This window comes from Rattus rattus, chromosome 2 (assembly GCF_011064425.1).
Source record: "Rattus rattus isolate New Zealand chromosome 2, Rrattus_CSIRO_v1, whole genome shotgun sequence".
Classification (NCBI taxonomy): Eukaryota; Metazoa; Chordata; class Mammalia; order Rodentia; family Muridae; genus Rattus; species Rattus rattus.
Window position 1 is genome coordinate 6,341,684 of NC_046155.1, and position 23,044 is coordinate 6,364,727.

A 23,044-nucleotide genomic window follows, 5' to 3' on the forward strand; every position below is an offset into this window, starting at 1 on the left:
TTCTTTCTTTCTTTCTTTTCTTTTCTTTTCTTTTCTTTTCTTTTCTTTTCTAATAAATATCACTGGAGAAAGCAGTGCCTATAATCAGACATCTGTGTGCACAGAAACAGACGAAGGCATCAGGGCAATGGAGAGACTGGGAGAATCTCCTGTCTGTGAAGCTCAAATCTGACCAGCCAGACTAAATGGCATTGGCAGCAGAGAGCTGCTAGGAGCCTTTGGGAAAGCTAGACTGGGGGGCCCCTGCAGCCCCCGAGCCTAGAAAACAAGAGGCAAGAGGAAGCCAGCCTACTCTCCAGGCCGTGCTTCCTTCTCAGAGAAGTGTGGGAAATGTCTACACCAGATGGGATGGTGGGGCTTCCTGGGCTGTGAAGAAAACAGTGGAGCCTAGGCTCCAGAGCCACCAGGAGACAAGTGACAAAGATTCCGGAGAACAAAGGCTATCAGGGTATCTTTTTTCACACAATTCCCCCTTGGAAATAGCCGTGGTTCTCACAGAGCAAAAGTGGCTGCTGGGAGGGAGTAAAAATAAAACAGAAGCCGGCAGGCTCTTGCCACAGAGGACAGGAGGCTTAGGGTTCAGACCCTTCTAGGATGGGGCCCCAGGAAACATCCTGGGGATTTGGTTGGGAGAGGCTGGCAAAACCTCACAATGTCTCAAGTATAAACTAGCCCAGATTTCTCTTTCATAGCAGAGGAAAGTCTGTAGAAAGATTACTTTTGAATTTCTGGGTTTTGTTTTGTTTTGTTTTTGTCCATACATAAAAGTTGAAAAATAAGGGAAAAAATAGATCTTGGATAGAGATCTGCAGGTGTGGTGCGTTTTGCAATCTTAACTGCTAGAGGCCCTCCCCTAAGGAGGCAGAGTTGTTCTCTTGAATTTGAGCCGACCTTGTGACCTAATGTGGGTGTAGAGCTCTGGGGAGCTCTCCATGTGTGGAACCCACAGGTGTTGAGAGTGTGGCTGGAGTGGTTGAAGGGGGACGAGTAGAGAGGTGCCCGTCCCTGACTGTACGTGTGTGACTGAGCCATCTTGGACCACCAGCTACTGATGACTGCATCTGTCTGAGTCAGCCTGAGCACAACCACAGAACCACCTTCCAGTGGAGCTGAGTCCAAGCTCCTGACCCATGGAGCTGTTAGCGAGACAAATAACTATTAGACCACAACATTTGGTAATGGTTTGCTGTTCAGTAATAGGCAGCTGATAAAGACATTAAAAGCTGGATCTAGACTCACAGATATTTAGAAGGCTGAGGCAGGAGGATCACAAGTTCAGGCCCTGCCTGGGGAACAGAGTTATTTCAAGGCCAGCCTGAACAAGTTAATGGCATCATGCCTGAAGAGATAGTTCAGCAGTTAAGAGAACTTGCCGCTTGTATTCCCAAAGGTTCTGGGCTCAGTCCCTGGCACCCATATGGTACCTTATAACCTCTGACTCCAGTTTTAGGGGATCCAACCCCCTTTTCTGAACTACAAGGACACCAGATACACACACGTGGCACACATATACATATAAGCAAAACACCCATATCATATAATAGAATAAATAAAACTTATAAAAAGTGAAAAAAAAAAAAAAAAAAAAAAAAAAGGCAGGGGAGGCTGGGTGTGTTGGTATGAGCCTTTAATCCCAGTACTCAGGAATCAGAGACAAGTTCACTCTGAGTTGGAGGCCTGTCTAAACGACAAGAGTGAGTTCCAGGCCACAGAGTGAGACCCTGTTTCAAAAATGGAATTGGGGCTGGGGACATAGATCAGGGTGGAGTGCTCGCTTAGCATGAACTAGGCCCTGGCTCCAATCCCTCGCACTGAGGAAAAGGGAGAAAGGAAGGAGGAGAAGAAGAAAGGAAAGAAAAAGAAAGTTATCAATTAGAACCCAGAGGTGGGACATTGTGATTTCAACCGTGTATAACATTTGACATTGATTTTAGGACGGGGGTGGGGATAGCAGATGACAGAAGATTGGGGTATGTGGTGGTGTTTGCAGTTGTGAGGCCTCGAAGCGTGTTTGGAGGGAGAAGGACCTTTGTTTTAGGGAAGGGTATAAAGCAGTGGGTTTTAATGGTCGCTGAAAATCCCTCCTTTTCCCTGCCTTGCTCCGCCATGGTGGAAGCCGATCATGTATTCCGAGCTTTGGCCTCAAGAGACCTGCAGACTTCACTTTTACCCTCTCAGTAAAATCTGCCTCTTGAACAAGCCCGAGCTAGCCTGCTAGAAAAGCTGAGCGAAGGCAGAGAGGTGAAGGGTTCGGATGACAGCTGACAGCTTCAGGCATGTGAGGCTGACACTGCTCAGCCACGAGTGAGCAGAGAGAGCATTCTGCCCCCAGCAGTGCGCCCAGCAGAGCAGCCTGAGTCTGACCTACAGAGTCATTGGTAGATCGATGGCTGTGGTTTGCATCAGACTTTCTAGATGAGAACTTTAAGATAACTGTGATGGATAGAGTCAAGAAAATAGATGAAAAGATGAGGGATTTCACCAGACGATAAAAATTATCTTCAAATACTGAAAAAGAACTTCTATAAAAGTCAGGCATGGTAGCACTTGCCTATAATTCCACCACTTGGGAGGCGGAGTCAGGAGGATCAGGAAGTTCCAGGTCACCTTTGGCCACACAGGGGTTCGAAGCCAGCCTGGGTTACTGGAGATGCTGTCTCAGCCTTATTCAACATCTCCCCCTCAAAAAATAAGTAAATAAATAAATAAATAAATGGAGAGAGAGAGAGAGAGAGAGAGAGAGAGACAGAGAGACAGAGAGAGAGAGACAGAGAGAGAGACACAGAGAGAGAGAGAGACACACACACAGAGAGAGAGAGAGAGAGAGAGAGAGAGAGAGAGAGAGAGAGAGAGAGATATTTTGAGGAGATTTTGAGAGAGAAAGGGCAACACAGTAGTGGAAATTAAGAATGCAATAGGTAATCTGATAAAAGAGGCCAAGAAAAGGTAAGATAAGAAAGAAGAAAAATAATAAAAAATTTAAAAAAATGGATAAAAGAATAAGATGGCAGGGAATGTGAGTTTAAGTGAATTGATATTCCATTAAACAGATTGTCAGTCAGGATTAAAAATAATGATATGAATTCACTAAAAGCATAAACAAAGAAAAAAAAAATAAAGGGGCAGAGAAAAAGGTAGCCCAGCCTAGCTCTCTAAACACAGGCAGCTGCAAACTAGCTCCAGGGACAGTCGACTAGACAAAGAACATTTCAGTGTTACCAAGTATCAGCTCTGGGCTAACTGCTTGTCTTACCCTAGTTCCTTCCTTACATCCCACATTAAAAAAAAAAAAAAATCCAGGCATAGTAGCATGTGTTTGCAACCCTATGGCTGGGAGAGTGGAGACAAAAAGATTCCAGGGCAGGCCAGTGAGAGACCCTGTCACAAAAAGAAAAAAAGTGATCTGCACCTGAAGAAGGGCACTCAAGGTTGTCCAGGGTTTCCACCCATACCTATATGAAAAACTATTAATTCAGCAGGAAAAAGTCAACTCCAAACCTGAATGCGCCAACAAATATAACCTTAAAAGTAGAAAGCACTGGGCAAACCAAAGCGAATCCACAACCAGGATGAGAGATTGAGAGATTTGAATGTATCTCCTTGGCAATGGATACCAAAGCATTGGCAGAGCCCAATATGAACAATCGGAGTGTCCGTCCACCCTGACGGGGACAAAACCACACCACTGCAGGCCAGCACACACAAGTGTTTACAAAGATACCAAGTGCTAGGTTTCAAAAGCAAGCTTTAGCAAATTTCAAATAAATTAAATGATGCTCAGCATAGTCCTTGACCACAATAAAATTAAACTACAAATCAAAAGTATTACTAGGAAATCCCCAAGTGTTTTGGAAATTAAATGATCTAAGTAACCTAAGGTCAAAGAAAGAAAAGTTACATGAATTAGAAAACAGTTTTAATTGAGTAATAAAAAAATGTATCAAGCATTACAGCTAAATTCAACGTAGCGTGTACACCTATGATCTCAGCAGCTCAGGAGGTCAGGCCTTAAAGATCACAAGTTTGAGATCAACCCACGCTATTTGGTAAAATGGCAATTTTACAAATGGCAAGATGGCTCAGTGGGTAAGTGTGCTTGCATCCAAGCCTGAAGATCTGTGTTTGATCTCCAGGACTCACCTGGTAGAAGGAGAAAACCAACTCTCAAGAGTTGTCCCCTGGGCTGGTGAGATGGCTCAGTGGTTAAGAGCACTGACTGCTCTTCCAGAGGTCCTGAGTTCAATTCCCAGCAACCACATGGTGGCTCACAACCATCTGTAATGGGATCCGATGCCCTCTTCTGGTGTGTCTGAAGACAGCTACAGTGTACTTATATACAATAAATAAATCTTTAAAAAAAATTGTCCCCTGAGCTCCACATATGTGGCTGTGGCAATGCACCCCCCCACATATAAATAAATATAATATAAATTTAAAAACCATATCTTCAAAATCACAGTTAAATAAATGTTGGAGGTATATTGAAATATGGACATTGAGGGGAAGATAATGCTTGGCCTAAAATGAGAGAGCAGAGAGGATCTTAGGATCTAGCTCAAGTTAAACACACACACACACACACACACACACACACACACACACACACACACACACACATAGCAAATTTAGACCCAAAAAGAAGTAGAAGGAAAGAAATAATAAAGATAAGGGTGTAAGTTGATGAAATAAAAAAATGAATGTTGCATTAAAGAAAATCAACAAAGCTTATATTTGGCTTTCCAAAGAGACTAATAAAACTGATAAAACTTTAGCAAGATAGATGGGATGGGGTGAGGGGAATCACAAATCACCAATGGTGGGAGGTTTTTTTTTTTTTTTTTAAAAAGACCACCACCACTGTGGAGTTTAGAGACATTTAAAAAAAGTCTATTCAGAGAATAATGTGAACAAAAATAATTCTGGTAATTCAGATAAAATAGATTAACTCATCCAAACATGTCTTAAGAAAAGAAGAAATAAAAAACAAACGGCCCAATGTTAATGGAATAAAACTTGGAATGTTAACGATCTTTCTATATGGAGAAGTTGGTCTAGACGACTTCACCAGTGGGTTCTCCCCAGCATATAAGCTTCCAGCTATATACAAAGCTTTTCACAGGGCAACGTCTGTCCTGGACGTGGACGCAGCCTCTAAAATCCAGCAGCGAGTGAGCTCCAGGGCTCATGTCATGATGCAGGATCAGCATGGCTTAATCCAGTTACGCAAGGCTGGCTTAACATTTGAAAATCAATCAACAGACCTCACCACATCAACAGAAGAAGGAAAAAACATATAATCAACTCAAAAGATGCAGAAAAGCACTTGATAAGTTCAAGGCCCTAGTCCTAATTAAAAACACAACTCCTAGCAGAGTAGGAAACACAATTAAAAAAAAAAAGAACAAAAATGAAAATTGAAACAAACAACAAATCCTTAACACTGAGCACACATCACGTCATGGAGAAATCACTTTGTTCCTGAGATGGTGTGCCCCGTATTTCCTAACAGAGTCTGTAAAGTCCCAGCTTGTGCATTAAGATGAGAAAAGGCAAGAGAAGGTGGGAGGACTGGGCTGGCAAAAGGGTTCAATGGCTAAAAAGGCTTGCCTCCAAGCCTGGTGACCTGAGTTCAATCCCCAGAACCCATAGAAGAGGAAACTGACTCCCCCCCACCCCCCGCTTGTCTTCTGACCTCCTCATTCATGCAATGGCAGGTACCTTCTTCCCCTGCCCCACACAAGTATAATGTAATTAAAAGTTTGGGAGGTAGAACTCTGTGAGTTCAATGCCAGCCTACTATATTTAGTGAGTTCAAGGACAGCCAGGGCTACATAGAGAGACCCTATCTGAAAACAAAACATAAAACAAAAACAAAACAAAACAACAAAATTCTAACAGACAAGCAAACGAGAAAGAATTAAGAAATTAATTTAGCAGAACCCTGACCTTGCCGGGTATGGACACAGTAGCTCATGTATATAATTCCAGAAATCTGGAGGCTAAGAAATGAAGATTGGAAGAGGGGGCAAGCCTGGTTTTACTAAAGGTTGACGCTAATAATCCATTACTTTTCTATCTGCAAAGTAATTAATAATTAGTAATAATTACTAATTACTAATTACTAATTAGACCACAAAATAAAGACACGAACTGTCATAGTGCCAAAGCTAACAGAGGCATCTAAATTGTTCACAGGTGAGGCGTACGGGCAGACGAACACTGGACAGTGAGAAGCGGACGCTGATTCGAATTTATGGAGGCTGTAACACGTTCTTATCTGTCAGGCTGGAGAGATGGCTTCTCAATAAAGGGCACTGGCTTGCTTTTCCAGAGGATCTAGGTTTGATTTCCCCCCCGCCCCCCGAGACAGGAACTCTCTGGGTAGCACTGGAACTTTCTCTGTAGTCTATGCTGGCCTGGAGCTTACAGAGATCCACCTACCGTCTGCATTCTGAGTGCTTATAGGCATGCACCACCACTGCCTGGCTTGGGTTTAATTCTTAGTAGCTCCGTGGCAGTTTACAACCATCTGTAAATCCAGTCCCGGGGGTTCTGAAGCCTTACTCTGGTCTCAAGGGTACTGCATGTACATGGTGCACAGACATACATGCATATATAACTCATACACATTAAAAAATTAAAAAGCCCTTGTGGTGGTTTAAATATGCTTGGGGCAGGGAGTGGCACTATTAGGGGGTGTTGGCTTGTTGGAGTAGGTGTGTCACTGTGGGTGTGCATGTGTGTGTGTGTGGGGGGGGGGTCTTTGAGCCCTTCCTCCTAGATTCCTGGAAGTCACTCTTCTCCTAGCTGCCTTTGGAACAAGACGTAGTAGAACTCTCAGCTCTTCCAGTCTTCCCTGGTAAAAGGCCATAGGTCTCTCCTGGGAAGAACTGGAGAAAGGCTAACAGCACAACTCTTAGGTGCCTTATCAAGATCCTTCCTCAGGAGAACCTGGCCACCCCTTCATTTCAAGGGGTTCTGAGTCTGCAAACTGGCTCAAGCCTGGAAGATTGCCTTTGGTCAAGATCCAGTGTAGCCTTTCTTCCATTTGTTTGAGATTTCTTTTCTGTGTATACAGATCAAACAGAAATGCAGCAGGCTTCCTATCTATTTCATGCCCGGAAACACCATGATTGATTAGCCAGTACCAAGGGTCCGTACAACCACACCATTATAAGATTCATGTCTCCTGTGCCAACCATTACGGGTTAGGTCATCATGAACCTTGTTTTGTCTACACTCTCCATTACAATAACTATGATCAACTTGCCTCTGGAAATTCAGTGCTGCCACCTGGACCCTTGCTACCTCTGGGCCCAATTAAACCTATTGATAAACACTTCAGCCAACCATTCAAGCAAACTTTTGACACATCTACAGCTAAAAGAAAAATTCTGGTAAAACTTCGTGGTTGGAGGGCAATGGGGTGGAGCAAGACCTTAGGTGTTACAAACACATAAGTGGCCACTGGCTTTATCACGGAAGCTGTTTCAACCGGGAACCAATGGTCTCAGGAAATGTACCTGGATACCATTAGAAGAGACAGACATTATGATTCCTTCCTCACCACAGCTGCAAAGCCAGCTTGTCAGGCCTTGAACAGGAAGCTGGAGAGATCAAGCTGTGAAAGGCCACAGAGTGTCTGCGTAGCCTTGGGCTAGGTAAAGGTTTCCTTGTGGACTCCCGCGGACATGAGCCATCGGAGAAAAATTCCAGTAAAGCTGGATGGACAAACTGGAGGCTGCCTGAAAACCTTCATTCCAGGCCTGGCCTGGCCTGAGGAGATATGACTCTGGCCTCTTTCTGTCACCCACTTCAGGGACAGGAAAGTGGGTGAAAAGTGGGATTCCATGGGTATTTCAGTGGGAAGGGTCCCTTCTCAGCTGTGATTGTGGTCTTGAGGGCAACCAGTCTTGGCTATAGTAATCACCAACCTGAATCCTATCATCTTCATCCCTGGTTTATGTTTGCATACATATGAAAACACACACACACACACACACACACAGACACACATAAATACACACACATATATAATCATATATCTTTTAAGTTAGGTGACTCAATAAAAAGTTGCTGGGCATGGTTGTGCACACACCCATAATCCTAGCGCTCTCGAAGCTGAGGCAGATTTGCTGTGAGCGTGAGGCCAGAGAATGACCCTATCTCAAACAAACAAGGAGATAAACTTGAGCAAAGGTTACGAAGCCCTGTCTCAGTGTCACTCCATTGCTGAGAGCCCCTTATGTGGCTGTCTGCGATTAATACAGTTACATGAGCTGTCATAAATTCTCCTTAGTGTGAACATCCATGTCCCCACCCGACAAGGGTGTGGCTAGTGCTAGGCCTCAGGCCTGTGGACAGGGCTGGGACATACATTCCCTTTTCAAGGCCTGAGTAGCAGCGTTTCCTATGAGTACAAAGCCAGACAGGCCCTTGCTCACCAGTCATGTGACTCCTTCACCTCAAAGATGATGTCACATTTTTAAAGTGATGGCCATACACTGACCAAGCAAATGTGCTTCTTCTGCTGTGGTGGAAGTAGGCCGGTGGGGGGGCGGGGTGTTCCTATAAAAGTTTGACCCCTAATAAACACAGCTCTACATATGTATTCTAAGAAATGAAGACATAAATTCATATAAGAACAGACGTGAGGTCAGAGCAGTGTTATTCAGAGTGGATCTAAAAATCTGTCAGCAGGCAGGCAAACACACAAGCACGGTTTGTCCATGCAATTGAGTATCATTCAGTCACACAAACTAAGAGTGGTGACATTTTGACACATATCGCAAAACAAATAAACCTACAGGGCATTGTGCTAGGTAAAAGGAAGGCAGCCATGATTGACCCCAGGCCAGGGAGTCCTAGTTCTCCGAAATGCTCAGAATAGCACATTGTGGAAATTTGAGATTGGTGGTTCTTTAGGCAGGGAGGATTCGGAGTGACTGCTGATGGGTGAAGGTGGCCTTTGAGGGTGATGAAACGTTCTACGGTTAGCGAGTGGTGATGGCTGCACAGAGTGTGACCATGCTGACGTGTGCACTGAGGTGAGCATTGTAACGGGAGCGGCTGCCCTGCAGGTCTCTGCAGAGAGCTCAGCTGGAGAGATAGGAAGGCTCTGGAGGGTGGAAAGAACCCCTTTCTCAGGGTGTCCCAGGAACACAGGCCTAGTGTGCCCTGAAATTGGTCTCATTCCCTCTCTGTGGACACAGCAACCCATCCTCACCCCCTTCTGCCCAATCTCCAAACTGTGACTCACAGGGGAGACACTTCCAAGAGACAAAGCACAGCTCCTGTGATTTCCCCCACCCCATGCTGCAATCCTTACTGTAGCTTCCTGCTACACCCGACGATACCCACATTCTCAGGGTAGCCCACGGTTCATTATCAAAAAAAAAAACAGGACAGTGAACTTTGACTCTTTTGGCAGGTCTAAGTGATGTCTCATCATGTGTTCGATGGGTGGGTCTTATGTCTTTGTCAAATTATTTCCATATTAGCCATCCATGTGAGCTGCCCCTTGCTGGGCCCCCGCCCAGGCCAGCCATAGCAGACATTCTTGTTTGGCACTAACATTCTGCAGGGTCTCAGGGGCAGGTGGCTGTAATGCAAAGGTCACCCATTTCAACTGTCCCAGAGCTGAAAGAGGAGGGTGATTCTGTTTCCCCAGAGCCAAGGCTCTTGGGTCTGAGTGTCTGCATACACTGAAACCTTCATCTCCAAGGAGACTGTGGTGGGGCCTTTGGGAGGACATTAGGTCATGAGAGGGGCACCCACATGAATAGGGTTAATGATCTTATACAAGAAGCCTGAGGGAGTTTAGTTATCTCTTTTTGCCCTTCTGCCATCTGCCACAGGACACACAGAAGACACTATCTATGAGGCAGACATAGTCCTCACTAGATACTAAATCTGTCAGAGCCTAGATTCTGGACTTCTCTGTCTTTAGAATTGTGTACAGTAACTCTTCGTTATTTGTAAATCACCTAGTCTAAGGCATTTTGTCACAGTTAGAGCTAGTACCGAATTTGACTTTGAGAAAGGGCGCTGATGAAAGATATGGTGGCAGGGTTGGAAGGAGAACCAGACAGGGGCCTGTGGAGCACAGGGAGAGAGACAGAGGATGGTTCAGAAGACGGGAGCTCTAGGGACAGCCTCAGTCTTCTAGCCATGGGCAAAGGGCTGCCGCTAGGACACTGGTGGGAACAGAGGCAAGAAAGATATGCTGGTGAGGGCTCTGTGGGAACACAGAGTAATGAAAAGACAAAGAACCTGGTGGCCTTGTGTCCCAGGACCCTAGTGCTCTGTACAGGATGGCACTTCTGAGAAGTGAACAAGGTGAGTTAGCAGAGGCTATCCTTCGGTAAAGTATTGATGGTGCTAGAATCTCCCGACTGCCCAGGCCAGCCATAGCAGACATTCTTGTTTGCCAGTGACTGTCACAAGGAGAGGGAAATGTACCGGTCTGGATCCTACTCAGCTACCAGGAGGAAGAAAAGGATGAAATGACTCCAGGCATGGTGGCACACTCCTCTAACCCTGGCACTTAGAAGACTGAGACGGGATGACTACTTAGACAGAGTTCCCGTCAGCCTGGGCTAGTGTTAGGCCAGGCAGGGCCACACAGCAAGAAACACAGTAAGACTCTCTTTCAAACCAACCAGGCAGATAGAAAACAATGAAAAGAGGCATGTTCACGAGAAAGCAGAAAGGTCAGAGGTCAGAACACAGCGTGTCAGACGGGGGAGTTGATGCTGCTCCTCAGGTGACCCAGAGACCAAGAGGCAATTCAGGGAGTGTAGGGTTCCCTTATCCTTCACATCTCAAGCCTCTGCCTCCCAAGCTCCAGTGCAGTGGCTCTGGGATGCCCTGGCTGGGGTTTCAGTGATCAAGTGAAGTGTTGGCACCGTGACCACCCCTCCAGTGAGTGGCAAGTCTTGGTGGCCTTCATGGGACCATGTATACTGTGTATAGAAGCTGAGGGCAGATTTGTCTCCACTCGGATTCAGAACTGAGCAGAGACAAAAAGAACCCAAAGACCTTTTATACCCGAAGAACTATGGGGCTGAGGCAGAACTGCCGCAGGGCAGGGCTATCAGAGAAATTCCTAGTCCAGCCATGGGGGGAGGTTTGTTCCTAAAACCCAGAGTGGCAGAGCCACTAGCATTGAACTCCAGCCTGGATGACATATGGGATATATTCAGTGAAGCCATAGTGTCACTGCTGTGTGGAGTTTTGGCTTAGTGGATCCAGAAAGTGGGACAAAGACCAATGCTTCTCAGCCCTTACATGTTAGTGCTAGGCGTCCTGTTGGAGTTTGAATGTACTTGAGACCCGCTACTCTTTCCTTCTTGTTTATTTCTTCCTTTGAAAGGGGATGCCTTCTTCAGGCCAGCCCCACTCTAGTAATTTGGAATCTCATAGTCTTTGTAATGTCACAGGCTAATAGATCTGGAGACCAATCTGCTACAGGATGAGTCCGATCCAAGGCTCACTCATTTTGGACACTGGAAACTCTCGTATTAGTACTGGAATAAGATAAGATCTTGAGAGCTCTGGGGACCCAGCGACCGTGTGAGCATGTGAAAAGGACATGAACTTGAGGGAGCTAAGTCTGGATGCTATGGTCTGGGTGGTCATACTGTAATCTGTCTGTAAGTCTCATGCATGGATGGTGCAGTCCTGGTGTAGCGGCATTGAGAAGTGGAGTCTCAGGGAAGGGATTAGGTCTTGACAGGAGAGCTCTCATGAATGGGATTAGTATTCTTATAAAAAGAAGTCTGAGGGGCTGGGGATGTGGCCCTGACAAGCTCTTACTTAGCATGCACCAAATCTCTGGATTTCATCCCTAACATAACCCAGGTTTATGCACATCTGTAATTTCACTTCTGAGGAGGTAGGGACTGGAAGATCAGAAGTTCAAGGTTATCTTCAACTGCATAGTCAGTTTGAGGCCAATCTGTGTGCCCCGGGGATAAAAAGGGTAGATTATTCTAGGACCTACCTTTCATAATAGCCCTAAGACCAGCAAAAAAACCAAACCAAACCAAAACAAAACAACAACAACAACAACAAAAACTCAAGTAAGCTCCATCCCACGCCACCAGCATTGTCTTTGGGGGACACCGGAAAAGAACTAGTAAGAGTGAGGGAGGCTGGTGTGGAAGGGCTTCCTAAGGAACTGAACCAACCAGGCAGGGACCTGACCGTCAGTGGGAACGCCCAGGCTCAGAACAAGCTGCCTTTGGCCGATAAGTCAAGGGGCAGAATCTGGAGAAAATGAGACAGCCAGGAGTGACCCAGTTCGTGAAAACGCCCCTAATAACTTCTCCTAGCTGAGTCTGGGGAGGAGAGTGACGGCCTGGCCATGTACATGGGGTCCCTGCCTGGCATGCTAGTGGTCTGTCCTGTGAGATGAACGTGAACCAAATACCTGTATGAATATAGGAGTGCCCTTTACCTGAAGAAACAAGCTCCAAGATGCCAAGCCAAAGCCAAGGGCAGTTCTGAGCCATGTAGCTAGAGGACAATAATTGTAGACAACACAATTAGCAGTGACTTCCTTTTCCTTCATTACAATATTACAGATTTGTTCTTCCTGTGGGTCTTGGCAACCTAGCATGCAACTGTTTTCTTTCCTTGTAGACACTTCATTCTTCTTATTCAAAGAATGAAGCTTTTATAGCTTCTCTTCAGCCTATCTAAATGTCTACCATCATGACTAATGTCTTTTTTTTTTTTTTTACTATTTTGTATTATATTTTACTATCAAGTAAAATTACTTGTGACACCAGATGGCAGACCTGATGAAGAGACAGTTACCAAATGACTAATGGGTAGGTAGTATAAACTGTGGGTTTGATTGACAGGGACCCGACTCAAATCCCAGGTGGGACGGGGTGTGATGGCATGAATCTCATAACACTATTACAAAGGCAAGCACTTAAAAACTTTTGCATTGTTAATTTCTAGAATTTTCCATTTCATATTTTCTCCGTAGTTGGAGTAACGAAGAAGGCAGAAAGGGAAGCCGACGACAGAGGAAATGGTTGTAGTCATACAGTGACTGTTTCCAGGGATATTTCAAAAGACTAGATAGGGTAGGGAAACTGTTCATCCAAGGAGACTGACACCATTAGGATGGGAGAGAGAGCGCTAAGCGCAAGGTGGTAGATGAAATCTGTAAGTTGGCCTGCAGAAATAAGGCTTGCATAGTTGGGTGGCCTGAGGAGGCTCTGTGTAGTTCTACTGGAGCCACATTAAACAATATATGCTTGTGAGTTATCCAGAAGCCAATGTCAGGAAGCACAGCCATGCCAAACATCATGCCTTGGTTTTGTGAGCATGCCCTATCCTCATACTGACCCGAGAGTCTTCCTCAGAGGCTCCTTTTGCAGACAGATGGCATGCTCAGAGGCTGACCCCTGTGTGGTAACTCCCACAGATGTACAGGCACATGGCATCGCCAATCCTGTCCCCACTTACTATTTATCTCATGTTGAAGAAGGGAGACACTTAAGGAGTGCCTACCCAGGACAGACACATATCTCAGAACAGCAGCCTGGTTTGGGAGGAGATGTACAGGCTATGAAAGGAGGATTCTGTTAGGAGGTATGATGGCACATACCTGCAATCTCAGCACTTGGGAGTCTGAGGCAAGAGGACTGCAACAAGTTCAAGGCTAGCCTGGTCCATATGGTGAGTTCCAGACAAGCCAAAGAAAGCCCCATAGGAAGATCCTGTCTCAAAGAGTCAAAATGAGCAAAGAACAGAAAGGGTGGTCGGCGGGAAGCTGTTGACCTGGCTGAGAATCTGGACCACTGGGTGTGCAGGTGAGTCTTTAGTCCCACCCCATGCACTAACGAGGCTTGTGTTTTCACAGCAGGGGAAGGGCTTGCTAGGGTAGGATGGATGTCTGCTTTGGGTGTCAGCTCATCCCTCTCCTTTTGTTGCTAATAGAGACTGCCATTCCAGGTCTGGGCCCTCTCTCCAGGGTGGCACCTGTTGCTTCTATAGGCTAGGGTGCAGAGGGAAGCTTCCTGCCACATAACAAAAGTCCTAGGCCCATTGCTTCTCTGGGTTTCGGCTGGCTCCAGTAAATTCTTTGATCTTTGGGAGTTCTCAGGGGCGAAAGAGCCCAGAGAACAAAGGATAGATAAAGTTTTCATGTTGACAAAGAAGCATCCTGGGGGAAAGGAACACCAAGAACAAGACACACTGGTAGCTCTGAGAATCACATAGTGGCTCTGGACCCACTGAGGTAACAGGGTTGCCAATGCCCCAAGGTCACTGATGGCCTGAAAGTCCAGGGAAACCTGTGGGGAGCTGCAGGGTAGAAACAGTAAAGAGACGAGTCTTTGTCTGGGTTTGTATCAGGAGGACCTGGTGCACGGAGGTGAGAAGCCAGCAAAGGCTCGGGTATGGGCAGGCACTGGAGAGGACCCACTCTAATCCTGGGGAGAAGCCAGCAAGGTTGGGGTATGAACAAGCACTGGAGAGGACCCTGTCTCAGTCCTGGGGAGATTATGAGGACGTTTGCTGCAGACTGTCAGCCCTCATTAAGTTAATGGAACTGGCGAGCTGGCTAGTTTCCAGCACGTTGGAGAAAGAAAACAAGAAAAGCGTTTTCAGCGAAAGAGCCGAGAGATCCCATTTCGCTCAGCAGCCCCGGGAGATTAGGGGCCGTTGGTAATGGCCTCGCTGAAATGGCTTATTGGGGACTTGTTGATTAAAACAAGGGAGAGAAACTCCTAATGTCTAAGAAGAATTACATGGGCTATGTCTAGAGAAGTGATTTGTGCATATTTCCTTGTGAACTACACGGCAACCTGGGCCCAACCAGGGCCCCTGCAGCCACTTAGGTTACAAGTAGGAGGGGGAAAAGACAGGAGTTAAACTAGGGGCATTCAGGAGGTAGCTCTCTGGGGCTCCTGGAGAGGGACTTAGCAGCCCAGAATGCTAGGACCCCAGAGCATAAAACCCCCAAAGCTGTGTAGAACTAGCAAACCTGGCAGCTCTAACCTAGCCTTTCTGAGACTTTCTGGGTGGGACAGAGAGTCTTGGGTAAATCTGCCACAGTGTGGATTTGTCTCTCTGGCACATTTTGCTTTGCGTACAAATGTTTTCCCCACAGACTCCATAACCTGCCAGCACCTACAAACTCACCTGGTGACCAATTCCCAAGGGCTTGGCCTTGTGCTGAGGTCCCTGACGTGTTTCAATCCCATCTTCCTCTCGACTGAACTCGAATCCTAGACCCAGCAGGCCTCAGGTGGGGAGCCTACAGATTCTACCCTGCCCCAGGCTTCCAGCAAGATGTCCTAGGCGCTTAGCATCTTTATTGGCTTCTGACCTAGGTTCCTTCCCCATATCTTAACCTCTTTCAATACATTTTCGCAGCAAGCTTCCCAGGCACCACTGTTCTTGTGCTTTTATATACATTTAACATCTCAAATCTTCTCTCTTGTACAAGGGAGAGAGGCCAGAGAGGCTTGGCTATGGGCCTCAAGTCACACAGCCTTGGAGGGGAAGAGTAGCAGCACTCAGAGTTCATGTTCTCCAGAACGCTGAGAACAGAGCACTCAGTCTTATCCCTAGCTGTTCCTATGCCTCACACCCTGGAGTCAGGCCTCCCTAACAACCCTCATTTCACAAGTTCCCCACTCTTGTCCTCCAAGCCCCTTCCCACAGAGCTGGTAACCTCTAGACTTGGCTCTACAGTGAAAACTGGAGTATGTGGGACCTTTCTGTGGGTGCTGAAGGAATGGGCCCCCACATTAGATAAAGGAGTTAGACCAAGCTTTACAAGCTTGCCTGAGACAGAGCCTCCTCCCTCCAAAAGCCTAGGTATGGACAGACTGCTCACCACGATCCCCCATTAACTTTCACTCTGAGAATGGCTTGGGGGCTGTGGTCTTAACCTGGCCTGAAACCTCCTCTCGTTTCAGAGGCCTGGACCAAGCCCTATTACCCCTAAATACCTTCTGTCAAACAATTCAATGAACCAAGACCTACCTACCCTTCGGTTAAGGTTAGAATCAAGGACAAGGTGATATCTGCAAAGACGGAAGCTCTCCCAAGGGTGAGGGCCCAAAAGCCTGACAAGAGGTGGGGACGTTGGTGCACTGACTTCTACTTCCCTGGCCTGATCATAGCCCCCAAGATCTTGGTAAGGTCAAGATATGCTTAGCTTGTTCCTTTCAAACAGGATCGCCAGAAAGGGAGGGATAGAGCGCTAGCCCACTATTGAGCACTGATGAAATAAATGGGCTTGGCGTTAGAGAGAGAGGGAGGGGGGTCTCCACTGTGAGCTCTGCTGGCCTCCAAGACCTTATGTCTCAGGCTTAATGGGGCTCTTATACCTATAGGTAAGAACCCTTCTTTGAGCATCTCAGAGCCTTCTCGCCATGTTTATGCCTGGCCAGGGCATGGGCTTAAATGGAAGGCAGGTAAGGCTCATCTGTGGGAACCCCTGGGGACTTTCTGAGGGGGCTCATGACCATACAACACATGAAGACCCCTCAGCCCTATTCCATCTCACCATGTTCCCCAGTCCACTTGCTGTATCAAATATAGCATCCACCTTCTAGGATCCATGTGTGCCCCCCCACCCCAGGCTTCACCAGGGTGAAGTAGGGGGTCACATCAGTCCAACCTATGCTTCCAAAGGTAGGGGAAACTTTTTTCTCTGCTTAGCCAAGAGCTGGGGTCAGAGGAGCTGCTGCCCTACCCCCACCAGGCTCTTTCCCGCCTAGTCCATGAAGGAAGAGCTGGCCTCCTGCCCAGTACTAATCTCTGCCCTTCCTTGTGGGTAGATTGTGTAGTTCTGCAAACTCAACACTGTTCTCAGAGTCTGGCCTAAGCTGTCTTCCAGGGTGTCCTGTCCGTGTGGATAAACAGTTTTTCCATGATGCGAGTACAAGACAGCTTGCTCAAGCCAGAGAGATTACTTTGAGGCTAACTGTTATCTAGTCCCATCTAGGAAGCACAAGGAAGTTGGTTTCTTAGGACTGGCTGCCTTACCTGCGTGAGCTAGCCCTGCCCATCCCCCACTCCAGGACCTTCTCTTTGGCCTTTGAACACTGTCCACAGTGATTCCCCCACCTGGCCTGGCTGTTCATTTCCTCTTTCTGTGTCCTTTATCCTGCCCTACCTGACCCTTCTGCAGGAAGTCTGCCCTATAGGTCTACTTCCCCAGAGGTAGACCTTTCTCCTCAGATACCTGTGACAGCCATGAGCTGACAGCCGGACAGCCTTTGGGACCGTGTATTTTTTTTTTTTTTTTTTTTTTTTGAGGGCTCTGCTTCCTCAGAGCTGTGTCCTCAGAACTTGGCGCACAGTGGGGTGTTGATACTGTTTTGGTCAGAACCAGCAGGGACAGAGTGCTAACTGCTCCAGGGTGCAGAGCTGGCCTGCTGGGCAGAGGCAACACAGTGGGCAAGGCCCTCCCGGGGCCACCACCCGGTCCCCCAACCCCTCCCTCCTTCCCTAAAGGGAAGGAGAGGTTAATAAACCAATTACTTTGGGCAACGAAGCAAAATAAGTCCCATTAAAGTAATTAATGTCCTTTGCACAGTCCCCATTGGAGAAGACTAATAAATTGGGGCTTTGTCACCATCCGGTAATTTCTCTCTAAGGCGTTTCTTCACCCCCATCCGACAGCACAGTTTAAGGCTCTGTTAATGCTTTTAAGACGGGCTCAATGCCAGACTAATTAGATTTGCATTTCCACCATGGGCCAGGCTGGGCGCGGATGTGCCCAATGAGAGAGGCTCCAGGACCCTGCCGGGGCCCAGGGACAGCACCCGCCTTTGAGAAGGGGCCATGTGTGGATTCCCACGCCTGCCTGGGGCGATGGCCTGCTACCCTGTCTGCCTGCTCAGCTTCCCGGTCCCCGGGGAACAGGGCCCATGGCTTTGATCCAGGAGGAGGCCAGACATCATTCTCAGGGGGTCCCTTCAAGAATGGTCCCCACTAGGGTCCACAGGGGTCAAGAGTGTGGTCCATGTCTTAGGGTGTCTCCAGAGTCCCATAAGGCCAGGCCCTGGTGGCTTTTAGAAGGACGGTATAGAAAAAGGGGACAGAGAAATATAAACATTGAGAAGCTGCACAGACATAGCCCAGCCAAGATAGTCAACCCTGGCATAGGGATAAGTTGTGTGAACCGTTGGCACCCTTAGTGGGTGACAAAGAGAGACCAACTTCCTTTCCTAACCCACAGTCTCACCTAATACTAAGAAAAATATGACACAGTTTAGCTTAGACACCTGAGAGCCTTGCAGAACCCATGGTCACATCAAAGATAGAAAGGAATAGAGGAACCTCAGGAGGTAGACCCTGAGGTTATATGGAATCCTGGATGGGTCCTGGACGAGGAAAGGGATATGAGGGGTTCTGAGGATACAAATAGAGCGAACTGTGTGAGGCATGGTGGGTACTGCTGGTCATCGGTAATGAATAGACACCGAGACATTTTTTTGTTCCTGACAAAGACACTGGAGAGGACATCTGGGGACTCTGTACTGACTTTGCAATGATCCTATAAAACTGTCCTGCAATATGCTTCACTTCAAATGAATCAAACACAATGATAGGGAGAGATAAGAGACTGGTGGAAGAAGGGTCTTCCTGTCGCTCCCTCTTGCCTGTGGTAGGCAGGTAGGTGTCCATTACAGACATAGTCAACTAGGAGATAGAGATAAGCCAAGGAAGAGCATCAGCAACCCACTAGGTGCTGAGGTCTCCAGAGCACCCCTGCAACGCAGGACCTGAAGCAAAGCGGAACCTCAATGGGCAACAGATGCTGAGGCCAGAAGGGAGCCACATTCACTCCTCGTGGGAAGAGCCCCCTGGGTATTTTAATCATGGGATTCTTGACTTGAAATCATGCTGAATGAAGATGTGGAGAATCAGTCCTGGGCTGAGTTCAGCCTGCTCTAACACTGGACTCTGAGGGTTCCTTACCTCCCTAGGCCCTATTATCCTGCTTCGTGTGTTGGGTGCCATTGCCAATAAGATCACCATTAGCTCAAGTAACTCCACGGATGGGGGCAAGGTCAGGTAGGAATAAGTTTGTTCAGTGTGGGAACCTATAAGTCTGTCTGTCTGTCTGTCTGTCTCTCCTCCCCCTCTCTCCTTCCTTCTCTTCCTCTTCCTTCTCCTTCACTAGCACAACCACCTCCTCCTCCTCTGCTTCCTCCTCTTCCTCCTCCTTCCCTTCTTTTTGAGACAGGGTCTATGTGGCTCTGTCTGTCCTGGAACTCTTTATGTAGAATAGGCTGGCTTTGAACACACAGAGAGAGATCCGCTTGCCTCTGCCCCTTAAGTGTTGGAACCAAAGGTGTGCACCACCAAGCCCGGCTCTGCAAGCCACTTTTTATTACTGAGTTTTTACCCTGGAGCATGGAGTTTGGTGAGCATGATCTACAGAGTGGGTAGCAGAGGGCCTAGAGAAAAACAGGGTTGGGCCTGGACCAAGTTGGCTAGAAGCCTGATACATATGGCACAGCCCAAGATGGGGATGGCAGGGAAGGGACAGCTGAGAAGTTAGGTGGGGTGAGAAACACCAACAATGCTGGATTGACTGAGTCTTGGATGACAGGATATGTGGAATGTGAACAGCAGTGCAGTTCCATCTGCTGGGCAGACACCTGCTTGGCTGCGCGCTTCAGCATGGGAACAGCTGTGAATAATGAATGCCACGGCTGCCACAGCTGTGTGCCCGTACAGCTTACCATGTGGAGGAGCGTGTTCAAATTTTATACTTTCCCAGCGTCCTTTTCCTATTCGTCTTTTGGTTTTCTTAGTTTTTCAATTATTTAAAAATGTAAGTTCATGGGCCGTACAAGAATAAAGTGGCATTTCTCAGTTTGCAACCTATGGCAAAGATTTATGAATGAAAGCTGCAAAAACAATGAAAATAAGGTTTGATGGGCACCTGTATATGAGTAAGCTTGAAAACCCCAATGAAACGGAATGAACACTTAGAACTATATCAAAATCAGAACTAGAAGATAAGTATATAAGAAATTCAGTATAGAGCTAGGTGGATAGCCCGGTGAGGAAGAAATTGCCTAGCAAGCACGAGGCCCTGTGGCCAATACTCAATAACGCCTCCCCTGACACACACATGAAGGAAGGAAATATAAATGTCACTAAAGCATGTCTGGTTTTGTAGTTGACCTCTTCCAAAGCTTCATAAAATATCTACATGGCTATAGAAAACAGAACAAGAGTTATGCTGCCCAATTAATGGGTGTGGTTTCAAATCCATGCAAGAAAATGTAAGAAAATGGAGATGTGATCCCACACCACTTTTGGAGAAGCAAAAGTCCTCAAGAAACAGCTAACCAAACCCAAGAGTGTATATTAAATAAGTGAGGAAGATGGACCACTGAATGAGAATGTAAGCCAGGAACGCAAAGATGGTTCAATATCAGAGTCTAGCAGCGTGATTCTCAGGTCAAGGGGAAAAGCGCTTGATTCTTCCAGGAACTCACTCTGTAGACCAGGCTGTCCTTGAACTCAGAGATCCTCCTGCCTCTGTCTCTTGAATGTTGAGATTAAAGGCCTACACCACCACGCCCAGCTCATCTTTTATTTCTTATCGTTAAAAAGGCAACCTTTAGAGAACAGGAATAGAAAGGTACTTCCTTAACTCAGCGAAGGTTGTAAACAAACCCCTGGGAGCAAACAATTCATCAAACAGGCAGCACAGGGATTTTCCACTGTGTGCCGTGAAGTAGACAGGGCATCCGTGGTCTCCGTTGTTAAGGGTGGTCCTGGAGCTATTCAGGGTCAAGAAGCAGAATGCTGTGATGGATTGGGGAGAGAGGGAAAAACTGTACATTTTCACTGCCCTCTGAGAAAGCTGGCAGCTCACGTGCTAGAGCTGGCTAAAGCGATCGGCACAGCTTACTGTACAATGCTGCTTTATGCCAGCAATCAATAAATTCCAATGGAGCATGAGAAAGGACACATTCTCCTGCAGTCACAGAAGTGAACTCTCTGGGGGAGGCCTTCAGACTGTGGTGGGGTAACAAGCATGTGGTTCAATACCCTGCAGAGAGACGCCTTGCTCTTGGGTGGGTTGGTAGAATAGTATAGATTCCAGGATTCTCACATGGAATGCTAAACAAATCTAATCTGGAGAAAATTCGATTTCTCAAATAAACTGAACTCCAAAGCCGAGAGGGAGGAACAATGGGTACATCCCTTACACCACACCAGGGGGATGAAACATAGGGATCGGTGCTCTTCTAAGCTCTAGAACCTCAGTCCATACCACAGCAGTATGTCTTGGGATACGGGTGGTTAGCAGAGCACCGGACAAAAAAGGTACTCCCCACCATACTTCCTGTACCCTTGAGAATGGAGCTGAACACAAACATGACTCTGTCTACCATCGTGGAGAGAGCAGGGACATGACACAAAGTCAGTCCAGAAAGGAGAAGAGGCTTGATTACATTGGAACAAAAGTGTACCTGGAAATGATCGCAGAATGTTCTACTTCCATTTCTGTGGTTGTGACAAGTACCCTGGCCAAAAAGCAACCTGGAGGTGGTGGGGGAGGAGGGTCAGTGTGGCTAACAGCTCCAAGGGAAGGGGGGAGTGAATGTGGCTAACAATTTTAGCACAGTTCATTATTTTAGGGAAATCAAGACAGGAGCTCAAATGGCAAATCACATCACACACACACAGTCGGAGCGGAGAGAAAATACAACCTTGCTTGCTTGCTTGCTTCCCTCAGTTAGGGTTGTACTGGTTTATCTAGTTCAGGGCCCCATTCCTAGGGATTGGTGGAGCTCATTATGGGCTGAGTCAGTTAACAGTCAAGATGATCTCCCGCAGATATGCCCACAGGCCAATCTGCTCTTGATAATTCCTTAAGTGAGACTTCCTTCTAAGGGGATTCTGGGTTGTGACAAGTTGGCAGTTAAAACTAACTAGAACACATAAATGAGGGTCTTGATAGGAGAAAATAATGAGAAACACAACCAAGGGGCACACACAAGAAAGCCCATCACAGTTAGGAACCACGCTGAGGGTGTGTGTGGAGCTCTTCTAGTGGGGGGAGGGGCTCATCTTCATGACTGTCACATCCTGGCCAGAATCTCCTCTTTTTAGACGTCACAGGCTTTGCTTATCTTCAAGATCCCAAATCTTTTTTTTTTTTTTTTTGCATCTCTAGAACCTAGTACGGTGCCTGGAATTTTGGGTGGGTGGGTGGGGTCAGAAAACATTGATGAATGAGTGAGGGAATCAAAAAGAGAAAACTGCTAAACCCTTGTTCACTGGCTCTGCCTCTGGAGCTCTCATAGGCTGTCTGCTCTCAGATTTCTCCTCTCATAATAGGCACACCCAGTAGCTGTGTAGGTGTCCTACATTCACTAAAGCTGTGGTAAAGGGTACCTAGAAGAATCTAAGGGCTCATGTGCTGTGGGGGATTCTGGGCTGCTTGGTCCATTCAGTATCTGCCTAGCTGGAACATTCTTCCTTCTTCGTTTTGTGGTGTCTTTCTAACAACCACCTAGTCTCCTGCTTGTGACAAGATGGAGAAGACATGGGGTGTCCTAAGTGGGTGGGGCACAAGCTACCACTTTTGGTCAATTTCCCCATGCCTGGAAGGCTCCCTTTTGGGTCTACAGTAATGCAACACCATCTGATTCTTGGGTTTAGGGACAGTCACAGCTTCCCCTTCCAGTTGTCCAGCAGAAATATTCCTTGGTGTCCAGAAAAGTGGGTACAGGGAGGGTAGATGGACATTTAGTGGCAGCAGGTACCTGAGAGCTGGGAAAACTGGGGAAGGGGACTCTTTCTTGAGGCCCTGAGTAGTACTGATGAGACACAGCTAGGTTCCTTGATTCCTGCTTGGTCTAGAGTTCAGTTTCTTCCACTCTAGCCCCAGGGCTCATGAGCTGGACTTGCAGCAGGTATGTGTTACAGGGCAGGGTAAGCAAATGATTCAGAATATAGCCATGTATGGAAGAGACAGAGACAGGATGACGGATACTCTCTAAGCTCAGAGTTCAGGCTAGGCCAGGCC

General features: G+C 47.0%; 1 protein-coding gene across 1 annotated transcript in view; it reads right to left on the reverse strand.

Annotated features, from left to right (window-relative positions):
• The window catches only part of LOC116890666 (potassium voltage-gated channel subfamily KQT member 1-like), a 98,571-nt gene that overhangs the window by 69,291 nt on the left and 6,236 nt on the right, over nt 1–23,044 (reverse strand). The gene's annotated exons all lie outside the window — the stretch shown is intronic.